This window comes from Mustela nivalis, assembly GCF_964662115.1.
Source record: "Mustela nivalis genome assembly, chromosome: 2".
In the NCBI taxonomy this organism is placed as follows: Eukaryota; Metazoa; Chordata; class Mammalia; order Carnivora; family Mustelidae; genus Mustela; species Mustela nivalis.
Window position 1 is genome coordinate 174644813 of NC_139021.1, and position 12962 is coordinate 174657774.

At 38.7% G+C, this 12962-nt stretch overlaps 1 long non-coding RNA gene across 1 annotated transcript; it reads right to left on the bottom strand.

Annotated features, from left to right (window-relative positions):
- Positions 1-1078: 1078 nt before the first annotated feature.
- LOC309860449 lies at positions 1079-11331 on the bottom strand. The gene is made up of 3 exons (XR_014309378.1): positions 10950-11331; positions 8258-8343; positions 1079-7146 (listed from the first exon to the last, which is right to left on the bottom strand). It is a non-coding gene; the product is annotated as an uncharacterized lncRNA (long non-coding RNA).
- Positions 11332-12962: the final 1631 nt, after the last annotated feature.

Consider the following 12962-nt stretch of genomic DNA (forward strand, 5'->3'; position numbering starts at 1 on the left):
AAATTCAAACATCCTCTTTAAACCACTTTGAAGGGGTTCCTGGATGGCTCAGTCCATTAAGCATCTGCCTTTGACTCAGGTCATTATTCCAGGGTCCTGGGATTGAGCCCTGCATCTGGCTCCCTCTCAATGGGGAGTCTGTTTCTCCCTCTCCCTCTGCCCTTACCCCTGCTTGTGCACTTTCTCTCTCTCTCTCTCTCTCTCTCTCTCAAATATAATAAATAAATAAATCAACCAACCAACCACTTGGAAGATCTGTTTCTTGTGCATCCAACCCTCACAAGCCGACACTTGCTTGTGATTAGTGACAGGTGGAAAAGAGGATCACAGCAGCAGACCCACCCCCCCCAAAAAAACTTGTGCCTACCTCTCAGGCTCTTAGAGAAAGGTAGAAGTCAGGACGTTTTATTCTGCACTGGAATATACATTAAAACAAGGTGCTGTTGAAAACTGAGACTTTTTCTACATTCTTTGTTGCTTTAGTCTTCCATCTTTGGAAAAGGGCTGCAGCTTTTGTAGAGTGAGCCAGTGTCTTAGAGATTGTTTTCTACCAGTATTACCAACTAAGCTCCAAACTTGAGAATTACTCAGATAAGTTTAGAAATAATCCATCACAGGGGCACCTGGGTGGCTCAGTGGGTTAAAGCCTCTGCCTTCAGCTCAGGTCATGATCCCAGGGTCCTGGGATCGAGCCCCACGTCGGGCTCTCTGCTCTGCAGGGAACCTGCTTTCTCCCCTCTCTCTGTCTGCCTCTCTGCCTACTTGTGATTTCTCTCTCTCTGTCAAATAAATAAAATCTTAAAAAAAAAATAATCCATTACATATTTCAACTTTTTCTTTTGCAATAATTTAAGAACCACAAGAAGTTGTATAAGTACTACAGAAATTTCCCATATATCCCTTATGACACTGATACAATGCAATTAACTAAACTACAAGCCCTGTTTAGATTTTATCAGTTTTTGCATGCATTTTTTAATGCTTAATATTATGAAATTTATCATAAGTATAGATTCATGTAATGACCATCACCATCCAGTACAGAACTGTTCCATTGCCACAAAGAAATGCCCATGGCTACCCCTTTGCATTATATATTTTTAATTATTTATTTTATTAGCAGAGTGATCATAAACATATTCCTTCAAATGTAGAGGGGAAAGATGGAATTTTCTGGGAATTGAAGTTGAAGGGTATACCTTGAGCCACAGAGAGCCTGTGTAATATTTGGGGTTTTCCATGATAACACTTATTGCCCTGCCTACACTTAGATTTACCCAAAGCGTGTACAGTGACTCAAAGATCATAAGTAGTAATCGGGAAGGAAGCAGCAATCCCAGAGGCCAAGGTACAAACAGAGAGAAAATGTGCTGGAACCTTATAGATAGGACTTGTTTAGGGGTTGTTCCAAGCTTTGTGTTGCTTAAAACATAAATGATTTGAGTAAATGTTTATTTAGAAGGGATTCAAACCAATGAAGGACCCCAAAGCTTAAGTTTCATTAATTCATAGCAAATCTGCCTCTGGATTAGTCTTGAACTAAAAAATCTTGACTAATAGATCTATTAATTTGTATCCTTCTTTAAAATGATAAATACTCAACCAGAAGGACTGAAGCTGACATCTACAGTTGCTATGAAGTAGATTCATCTGTATCTCTGGTTCACTTACTAGGTTAGGGGATGGATAGGAGGTCATTTTGGGGCATTAGAGATGAAGTCCTTGTGCAGATCACAGGTGACAATACAGTTTTGCCCTTGGGAACAGAGGAGACAAAAACCACGATATACAAACGACATAAATCTTTGCCTCTCTCGCGGTTTTGACTGTAGCTGGCCTTGTTTCTAAGGAGGCACATGGTTAAATGCTGAATATCAGCCACTCGCACACACTAGAAATATTTGTGAGATGCTTTTGTCTAAGGTAAAGACATCAGTAAGCATGTCTCTTGGCTGGGAATCTGATATTACAAAGCCAGAAGAAATCAAGCTGCTTATGACTACTTGGGAAGAAGTATCAATCCCTGTTCGATAGATAGGATGGTTACAGACACGTTGTGCACTTCTAAAAATTAAATTAAAGATAATATCTTTAAAGCACAAAGCCCATCATATAGTAGATCTTCAATAAGTTGTAGGTATTATCATCATTTCATATATATGATCTCCTTTAATCCACACTGAAACATTGGCAAGTACTCATCATAATCCCTATTTTTGTAGAGGAGGAAACGAGGTAAGAAAAAAAAAATCCCACTTGCCATTAGATCACAAAGTGAGGTGAGACTTCTCTTCAGTCTCCTGATTCTAGTTTTAAATCCTGTTCCCTGGCACACAGCAGTCTCTCAGAATTGGTGACCTCATCTTCTTATTTCCCTTATTATTATAGTTATAATTTCCTGGTTAACTTTCCCCGTGCATAAATAGCTTTCAATCTCAGATAATGTATATTCTTTTTTTAAGATTTTATTTTATTTATATATCAGAGAGAGAGAGAGAGAACACTAGCAAGGGGAGTGGCAGACAGAAGGAGAAGCAGGGTCATCCCCTTTGCCCCCTGCCAACCGGGACTTGATCCCAGGACCCTGGGATCATGATCTGAACTGAAGGCAGACACTTCATTGACTGAGCCACCCAGGCATCCCATATATTTTATCTAGGAGCCTCTTAAGGAAACAAGGAAACATGAAAAATCCACTCTGGTTTGTCTCCAAAACTTTGCCTTACTCTACGCACAAGAAAGAAAGGCTTGCTGACCCGTGTCCCAGACTCATAACCCATGTCCCCTCATGTCTACCTCCAACTCACTCTCTTTAGCTTTGTCATCCAACTAATCTTGATTGAGCACCGTTATACCCATGCACTGAGTCGCCAGGGATGAACAGATACAAGACGAAGGCCCTGCCTTCCACGATTTCCAACTTAGTAGCAAGACAGATGTCTACACAATTAAGTACAACACAAGGAAGAGGATACGATGACATGAAAGCATTGAGAAAGCAGTGGATTCTGACAGGACACAGGTTGTATTGGTGACAAGACCCATGAAGTGGCCTTTGGGCTGGTCCTTGAAAGAAGAGGAAGGAGAAGGAAGAAGGGCAAATGGGCAGCAGACACAAAGGACGAAGACCCAGAGAGTCATGAGCGAGCCACGCAGGCACGGCTAGTGGCCCAGCCCCCTGAAGCTGAGGGCCCAGGAGGGAGCGAGCCTGGAAGGATGGATGGGGCTGGGTCCCAAAGACGGTCTGTCTTGCTTAGGAGCTGGGCTAACGTGGTTGGAGACCGTCAAAGGATTTTAAGTAGAGATGTGCTGTAATCGCATTTTTCCCCCTAAAAATAAAGACCATTCTGGTGTTCGTGTGGAGAATGGATTAAAAGGGTGAGAGATTGGAAACAGGAAGATCACTTTGGAGGCCGGCTTTGACAATAGCCTCTTCCCTCTAGGAAATAAACTCATCTACCTCCTGGTGAGGTTCAAATTAGGAATAAAAGGGTGAGTTCTTTTTTCTTATGAAAAACTAAAGATGAAAGTACAGATGCCTCCCCACCATGAGGGCTTTAATTGAAGTCCCTTCTGGAAGGGACAGTTTCTAAAATCTGCAAGTAGCTTCAATTTGATGTTTTCAGTCAGATAACTTTTTCTGGGACCTCTTGTCTTCAAACATCTTCCTGGGACTTTTGGCGGGGGCGATGTACAAAAAATGCCATGGGAAAATCTCACGAAATTAGCCTCCCCCCCCCCCCAGTATTAATAGCACATCACTAAAGTACTGAAAGAATGATTTTTTTTAAGCAGAAAAAGAAAGTTTGGAAGTCATTCTTTCACTTCAGCTGGAAGGTCTGACTGTTGCTTTTCTGCTACCTGATGGCATCGAATTTTCTGCTATTTCTATGCATCTGGCTCTCCGGTGAAGCCCCCTAAAAAGTACCTACCTGAAAAACTAGCGTGAATGGCTTAATTTGACAATTTGTAGATGGTATTCTTATATTACCCTTTAAGACCTTAATAATTAGTTTTTCTTTAGTGCAGTATTAAAGCATTAAAGGTCATAAATTCCACAGTCACCTGTATCCATTTATTGCTAATTTATTATGGAACATATCATAAAACTTTCCTTGACATATAGGCCTCTTCATAACTATAAATCTTTTTTCAACTGTTTAGATAACTTATGCTTGAGTTCAAGAAGAGACCTCGAGGAGCAAATATTTAAAACATCTATTTATTACACATTAGCGGTGCAGGGCAGGCAACCATGTGAAGCCACTGAGAAGTATTCACTTACGTTCCTTCTATTTATCACTTCAAACCCTTATAAAGATAAATTTGTTTTCAAGAGGAAAAAATGTTACATGTCAAGTAGCTGTTTTACTAAGTGCTTTAAAACGTCCAGCTGAATAAAGCTATCTTTCTAGTTAGTATAGAGCGCACAAAAAATGTTTCCATTGAGAATAAATTTGTCACTAGTAACCTCCATGAAGCTTAAAGAGGTTTCTAACTTGAAGGTCTCTTCAGATGGCAAATGTATCATGTTCTTTGACCAACATGTTGTTTTCCTCTGTGTCAACTACGGACATGATACCCTGTAAAAAGACTCACAGTTTAGTGAATGAGTTTATCGTCCTGTTTAAACTTCTGTATGGATATTGGTGGCATACACCTTCAGGAAGGGAGAGGAGAAAATAAGCTTGCTGGAAAACCAATTTGTCTAATAGACAGTTTGCTGGAAATCAAATAGTTTCCATTCATTTTGTCTCGTACTATCAGTAATGTGATGCATGAGATGGTCAAACCACTCCTGGGATTTCTTTTTTCTTTCAAAACTTTCATTTGGCTTGAGTTTTTCTGAAGCTATAGTGGTTAGCCAAACCAGAGTATCACAGGCTTTACTATACTCCAACCTCAGAGAATAAAAATATTCTTATATATTTCAAATTACCAGTATAATTGTGTGGACTGCTATAATTTATAAACAATGGGATGGGTTTTTCTATTAATGTATTTTCAATCCAGCTTTCTGTATTTCTCTTTATTGATTGTGTAATTAATCAGACCAATGCAATGTGTTTAAAGCTGTTGGGAATGAGCTCAATGTCTCAGTTGCTCAGTGAACTTGATATACAACTGAACCATACTGACAAATCCATTGCAAATGGCTGGAGAAAAAGGAATACAGCAAAACTTAACCAACCAAACCAAACCAAACCAAAACTAAAATCAAAACTTGGGTAAACTCTTGAAAACCTTGTTATACAATTTGCTGAAATCTTGCTTTCTACCAGGAGCCATGCAGTTATGTTGTCTGGACAATATATTATTATGCAGAAGTGAAATGAAGATCCTAAGAGGGAATTCTCATGTGTGAGTAGAAATTCAAAATATGTAGTTGAGATACATTAGCCATAAATAAAGAATTATTCAAGGGGTGCCTGAGTGGCTCAGTTGATTAAGCATCCAACTCTTGGTTTCAGCTCAGGTCATGATCACAGGGTCTTGGGACTGAGCCTTCCATCAGGCGCCAAGCTCAGCAAGGAGTCTGCTTGAAGAGTCTCTCTGCCCCTCCCCCCACTCTTTCTTTCTCTCAAATAAATAAGTTAATTTAAAATAAAAGGAATTATTCAAGAAAGAGTAAAGTGGTAACAAATCCTTAAAGAATGCTTAAAGATGAAAAAAGTTATGCAAAAACAAATATAAAAATAACTAAAAAGATACAAGGACCACCACATTGCATCTTAAATATTGGCCTCCAGTTAATAAACACAACACACTAAAGTTGCCATGGAACTTGGGAAAATGGTGAAGTAATCGTAAAAGGGGCTAAAAGTTTCCTCAAAATAGAGTAAGTCATCAGAATAGTTTTTTAAAATTGGTATTGCATTCCACTTAGACTTCCATAACATAACAGCACAGACTGAGTGGCTGGGCTGAAGTAACAGGAATTTCTGTTCTCACGGTGCCGGCAGCTGGAAATCTAAGCTAAAGGTGATGGCAGGGTTGGTTTCTGGTGAGATCTTTCTGGCTCCTTCTCACTGTCTTGACATGACTTTGCCTCTGTTGGAGAACACTGCTGGTAGCTCTTCCTCTTCTTTTAAGGATACTAGCCTTACCAGATTAAGGTCCCTTCCTTATGAACATATTTCACCTTAATTACTTCCTTACTGTCCCACCTCCAAATACAGTCACACTGGGGGGTTAGGGCTTCACCTTATGAATCTTGGGGGAAATAATTCATCCAATAACAGCATAAACTACAACATTTCTATATGAATTAAAATCATAAATCCCATGATCACATATACCCATTTATGGCTTTTGGTTCCTTTTCTGAATATTAAGTATGTTCATGAGATTAAATTACCCTGACAAACTTAACATTCTTGTGAAAGCTATAGAAATCACCCCCTCGGGTGCTGGGTGGCTCAGTGGGTTAAGCTCTGCCTTTGGCTCAGGTCATGATCTCAGGGTCCTGGGATCAAGCCCTGCATCAGGCTCTCTGCTCAGCAGGGAGCCTGCTTCCCTCTCTCTCTCTGCCTGCCTCTCTGCCTACTTGTGATCTCTCTTTCTCTGTCAAATAAATAAATAAAATCTTTAAAAAAAAAAAAAGAAATCACCCCCCCTATTACTAATTTATGTAAACTTTAGCATAGGCAAAATAATCAAATTTTAAATAATTTGGGTGAATTTATAAGTTTGGAAAATTGGTGATTCAGAGAATTAGTATTATTTGTAAATTATCTTTTGGCCACAGAAAAGTACATTAGGAATAATTGTTATCTCACCGTATCACAGCTGGCAGTGGAGAGGTCCTGTGTGGTGGTGGCAAGCCTAGGTGAGGTCTCCAGAATTCTTTGGATATTATTTCAAATTTCCCTAAGAGTTACAAGTTGCAAGAATAGGGAAGAGTACAAGATTCCATCAGGTTCAATAGAAAATGCATGTGTCTAAGGTTTTCATGGGATTCAAAGGTCTTTAGTATTTTAGAACATGTGTAGGGGCGCCTGGGTGGCTCCGTTGATGAAGGGTCTGGCTTCAGCTCAGGTCATGATCTCAGGGTCCTAGAATCAAGCCCACATCAGGCTCCCTGCTCAGTGGGGAGGCTGCTTGTTCATCTCTCTCTGCATTTCCTCCTCCTCGTGTTCTCTTTATCTAAAATAAAAATAATTAAATCTTTATCTGAAAAAAAAAAAGAGCCTGTGTATAAATAATGAGTCAGAGAAATGCAAAATCTTATCAAGGGCTTAACCTGGATAGGAGTTTCAGATTTCTGTGGGCAGGCAAAGAACTAGACACTATGGGCTCTGAGAACAACCACCTTCACATTGAACAAAAGCATTTTTCACTGCCTTATTGACATTGACATATGATTCCCTTAGGCTACAATTCATCCATGTCGAATGTTCAATTCAGTGATTTTTAGTATATTCACAGATAGACACAACCCCACCACAGTCAAGTTTAGAACATTTTCATCACCTCAGAAAGAAACCTTGTACCCTTGGCTGTCAACCCTCCATCTCCCATCAGTCTCCCTCAGCCCTAAGCATCCACTAATCTACTTTCTGTCTTTATAGATTTGTCCTGTTCTGGGTTTCACATGAGTAGACTCAGAGGCAAGGCAGCCTTTCGTTACTAACTTCTTTCACTCAGTATGACATTTTCAGTGTGCATTCGGGTTATAGCACGGACCAGCATTTTATTCATTGTTCTTCTGGCTTCTTCCAAGATAAGATTTTTTTCCCTAAATCTTTGATTTTCTGCAGTTAGAATATGATATGCTAAAATGTAGTATTTGGGGCCTCTGCCCTGCTTGATATTCTTTGAATTTCCTGGATCTGTGTTTTGGTGTCTGACAGTAATTTGGGGGAAATTCATAGTCATTATTGCTCCCAAAATGTCTTCTGTTCTTTTCACTCCTCTCCTTCTGCTATTCCCATTATGCATATGTTGCCTCTTTTGTCCAATGGTCCTTGAACCTTCTGTTCCATTTTTTGGCCTAATTTCTCTTTGCTTTTCAGTTCGGGAAGTTTCTACAGACATATCCTCTTATGGGAGCTCCATCAGTAATCATCGGAGCAAGTGCCAGACTCATTTCCAAAGTGGTTGCCCCATTTCACCTTCCCACCAGGAGACCATGAAAGTTTTTATTTCTACACATCCTCAATGCTTGTCATTATTGAACATCTTGATTCTTAACACAAATAAGAATAAATTTCATTTTTAAAATTTTAATTTAAAACACACACCATGGAAGACTTACCACAGTAAGCACTTTCAAGCATACAGTCCAGCAATCTTAAGTATGCTTGCGTTGTTAGTCAACAACTCTGCAGAACTCTCTTCATCCTGCAAAACCAAAACTTTATACCCATTAAACATCAACTCCCCATTCTCTTTTCTCTTAGCTCCTGGAAACCACCATTCTATGTTAGTCTCTGTGAGTCTCACTACCCTAAGTACCTCAAAAAGATACAATTGTATGATATTTATCCTTTTATGACAGGCTTATTTCACCCAGGATAATGTCCTTATGATTCATCCATGTTGAAGCATGAATCAGAATTCCTTTCCCATTTAAGACTGAATGATATTCCATTGTCTGTGTATTCCACAAAATTTTGTTTATTTATCCATCTATCCACTAATGGACACATGGGTTAATTACTTCCACTATTGGGTTATTATGAATAATTTTGCCATGAACATAGGTGTTCAAATGTCTCTGGGAGACCCTGTACACCCAATTCTTTGATGTATATACCTAGAAGTAAAATTGCTGGGTCACACAGTAATTCTTATGTTTTTTTTTTTTTTTTTTTAAGAACTGTCATACTGTTTTCCATTGTGGCTGTACCATCTCACATTTCCCCAGTAGAGCACAAAGTTTCCAAATGCTCTACATTCATTCCAATTCTTGTTATTGTTTGTGATAGTAGCCATCCTAATGGGTGTGAAGTAATAGTTCGCTGTGGTTTTCATTTGCATTTTCCTAACAGTTAGTACCATTGAGCTCACCTATATGATGAGCCCAGATTTCAAACATAAAACAAGATTCAGTAAGACTCATCAGGATCTTTAACAAAAATCCAGTTCCCATCCAGGCCCAAATCTGTTGAGGTAACCTAAATTATCTGGGATGGTAAGAGACCTCCTTCAGTGGGTAACAATCTTTTAACCCTGGGAAGATTCAGAATTAGTATAGAAAAGATTACAGTGATTACAACTGAAGTACTAATATCCGGAAGTTAAGAAATAAACCATTCGTATTTGTTATTTTAGGTACTTGGCCTACTTGAAATGACAGTCTTATAACATCAATTGAAAATTTGTAATTGTGTGATTTTTACTTGGGATGACTTGTCCTGATTCGCTCAGGACTTTGTTTTTATTTTTTTATTTTTATTTATTTATTTTTAATTTTTAATTTTTTAATTTTTATAAACATATATTTTTTATAAACATATATTTTTATCCCCAGGGGTACAGGTCTGTGAATCGCCAGGTTTACACACTTCACAGCACTCACCAAAGCACATACCCTCCCCAATGTCCATAACCCCACCCCCCAGGACTTTGTTTTTAAATTGAAATTCCTGCATCCTGGACATCCTCCAGTTTAAGATGATTGGATTGGTCACTTAATTTAAACTTGAGTTTTTTAAAATGAAATCTTACTAAACTCATATAAGAGAACTTCGGTGTCAGTGTGCCTTTAAATTTAACGTACTAAATATATAAAAGCTTTGTAAGTATATACCAGGGTTTCTGTAACTCAGATAATTGAAATACTTAAAATAGAAATATAATATACTAAATTTATAAGCCAAGTTTAAAGCGTTTGAAGGTGTTTAACTAATGAAACCAAACATTATTCAAAACCCCTTTTAAAAATGTGTTAACATTTGCTATACTTATATATGGACTAAAGAGATTTTTAAGTTTAAAATTTTCCTTAGGTAAATTAGTCACCAATTGTTTAAATCAAAAATAAATTGAGAGGGGCACCTGGGTGGTTCAGTGGGTTAAAGCCTCTGCCTTCAGCTCGGGTCATGATCTCAGGGTCCTGCATCAGGCTCTCTGTTCAGTGGGGAGCCTGCTTCCCCTTCTCTCTCTGCCTGTCTCTCTGCCTACTTATGATCTCTGTCAAATAAATAAATTTAGGGCGCCTGGGTGGCTCAGTGGGTTAAGCCGCTGCCTTCGGCTCAGGTCATGATCTCAGGGTCCTGGGATCGAGTCCCGCATCAGGCTCTCTGCTCAGCAGGGAGCCTGCTTCCTCCTTTCTCTCTCTGCCTGCCTCTCTGCCTACTTGTGATCTCTCTCTGTCAAATAAATATATAAAATCTTTAAAAAAAAAATAAATAAATTTAAAATATTTTAAAAAATAAATAAATAAATTGAGAAACAGTCCTTTGAATACACAAAAGCTATTCCAAAGGACACCAGAAACTGGTATCAACTATAACCCAAGATGTTTGAAAATATCTCCATTCAGGGAGTTTCAAAAGGAGTCAAATTATCCTGGTAACTTGGGGCCCATTAACAGTTGTCAAGTAAATCAACAGAATATGTCAATTACCATAATAAGTATACACACTTTTGGAATGAAAACACATCCTTTTGGAGATTAAGGAAGGCAAACCAAACTGCTTTTTTTGTTGTGTTTGTTTCTTTGGGAAATGGCCTACTTTAGTCGTTAAGAAATCAACATTAACCAAACTTTCAACCAAAAACTAGACTTAGCACTCACCATCTCTTAATGAAACAGTATCTCTATAATGTGGCTAAGGACCAACTCAGCTGGAAACCCATTCTGATTATTTGTCAACATCATTACAATTTGCGTATACTTTAACCAGCCTGACAAGGAAATAACTTTTTAAGACTTACAATTGAATTTTTATTTATGTATCTATTCCTTTTTCTTTATCATTTAGTTCTCTGATAGAAATTACCTTCAGAAATGTGGTTCATCCTGCAAGCTTTTCCAAAGTGGTCATTTCGGCAGGAAATCCAAGGAAACGTGTTGTCTAAGAAACCACAGAGCTGAAGTCAGCCATATTTACAGACACTTGGGCTCATGCAAGGTCTTTTCAGGCTGTGACAGGCTTCAGACCAAGTTTCCAGCCTGTTCTCCTATTTCGGGAAGGCTAGTATTGAATTCTTGCAGAAGGGATCACGACCAGACGACCAGTGACAGTTGCTTCCTACCTACTTCCTTTTGTGATATGCCCATCTCTGGAGTATGTTCCATGAAAGCACGATTCATGGCTATCGGTCATTTAGACCGCAAAGCAAGAGAAAGCCAGCATTGTGTCTCCCTCTCCAGTCTATGACACCGCAGGCAGTGTTCCTGTTGCAATGTTACAGAGAAGCTTTGCACAACTCACCATTTGCAACAAACTGCCCCTCTCTTACCCCAGAGGAGACTAACTGACAATCGGCAAGACATTTTATTTTATGTTACCAAAACCGGACCTTAAGTATTAAATTCCAGGAAAAATTATAACGTTTTAAAAGTTGGCTTATTTTATTTTGAGGGAGGTGCTATTGCATTAAAGACACCCTCTGCCTTTTAAATTCATCCTTAGACAGCAGAAGCATGTCTTGGAGAAAGGAAAAAGTCTAGGTTAGTAGTAGGAAGACATTCTTATCAACATCATGAGTCTGAAATGTCTTTGAAAACCCTGCTATATAGCACATTATAAAGGACATATTTTCCAAAAGATTAATATTTATTTTTACCAAGGGTGATTTCTTAAATTATAGTTTTAAAACATTAATAATTGCCAGTGGTTTCAAACAGACTTCCTTTTATGAGGAGCTGGAATCTTTTGGTTCACTAGACCTCCTTGATCTTCGACTGTATGCATTGTTTAGTTTTATTTGGTGCCACAAGGACTCCTCCAAACTTATCAGAAGCCTCAGTTTAATACAGAAAAGGAGAGGCTCAGAACATGTAAATATAAAACTGTTAATGTTTTCCACGTTTGTGATTCCAAGGTCAAAGTCAAACTTCTTATTGTATTAATAATAGCGAAGCAAAAATAGGCTTTGTAGTTGTGAATTCATGGTTTTAAAGAATAATTTCCCTATGTCTTTATTAATTCAAGCCATCCATCGAACCATTCAAGGATTCTGTTATGTATTCAATGATATATCTCATATTGTACCTTTAACTTTGGGAGACCATGAGAATGGATATGCATGTGATTCTTTACAGTCATCAACATACGATATTTCCTTTGTTCCAAAGTTATGTCAACTTATAACATTAACACTGGTATTTAGTAAAATAAACTTTAGAGCTTAATAGTGAAATAATTAAAAGCCAGTTTTCCCTTACTTGTTATTTAAAATGGCATGGTTTACACTAGAGTTCACACGCCGTTTGTTATAAAGCATGGCCATATATTCTGGATTCTGATGCTATCTGAACCATAGACCAGCAATCATCAGAATTATAATAATAAATAAAAAGCTCCAAGGAAAACTCAGACAGTTTCAGCTCACCACGCCCTTTGCTTTTGACAGCATATTGAATTCACGTCCTATTCAGTGGTGACTAATGAAGAAACTAAGCCAAAGCTATAGGTGTGTTGCAGGAGTCCTTTGTTTGACCCAAGCCTTCATTTAGGACAAAGCTGGCATTGATGTCCATCTCAGGCGACAGGGAGTGAGGATGGAGTGATTCGGCAGCTTCTGTTTCTACCTGCGGGCCTTGCTCCTTCCATCGCTCCCCAAACTTGAACTTGGTGGGTGGGAGTAGAATTCAAGATGCAGCTGAAGTTGCTCAAAGCTCCCTGTTCTGAATGGCAGACCTGTACTGCACGCCTTTCAGAAGGGCAAGCTCATCTTCCCTGGTCTCCTAAGAAATACATCCTCTCCTAGCCAAACCTGTTTCTCTTACTTAAGGCCATACACAGGCACGTGCAAACAAGCAGGGTTCCATGTTAGACTTCGCGCTG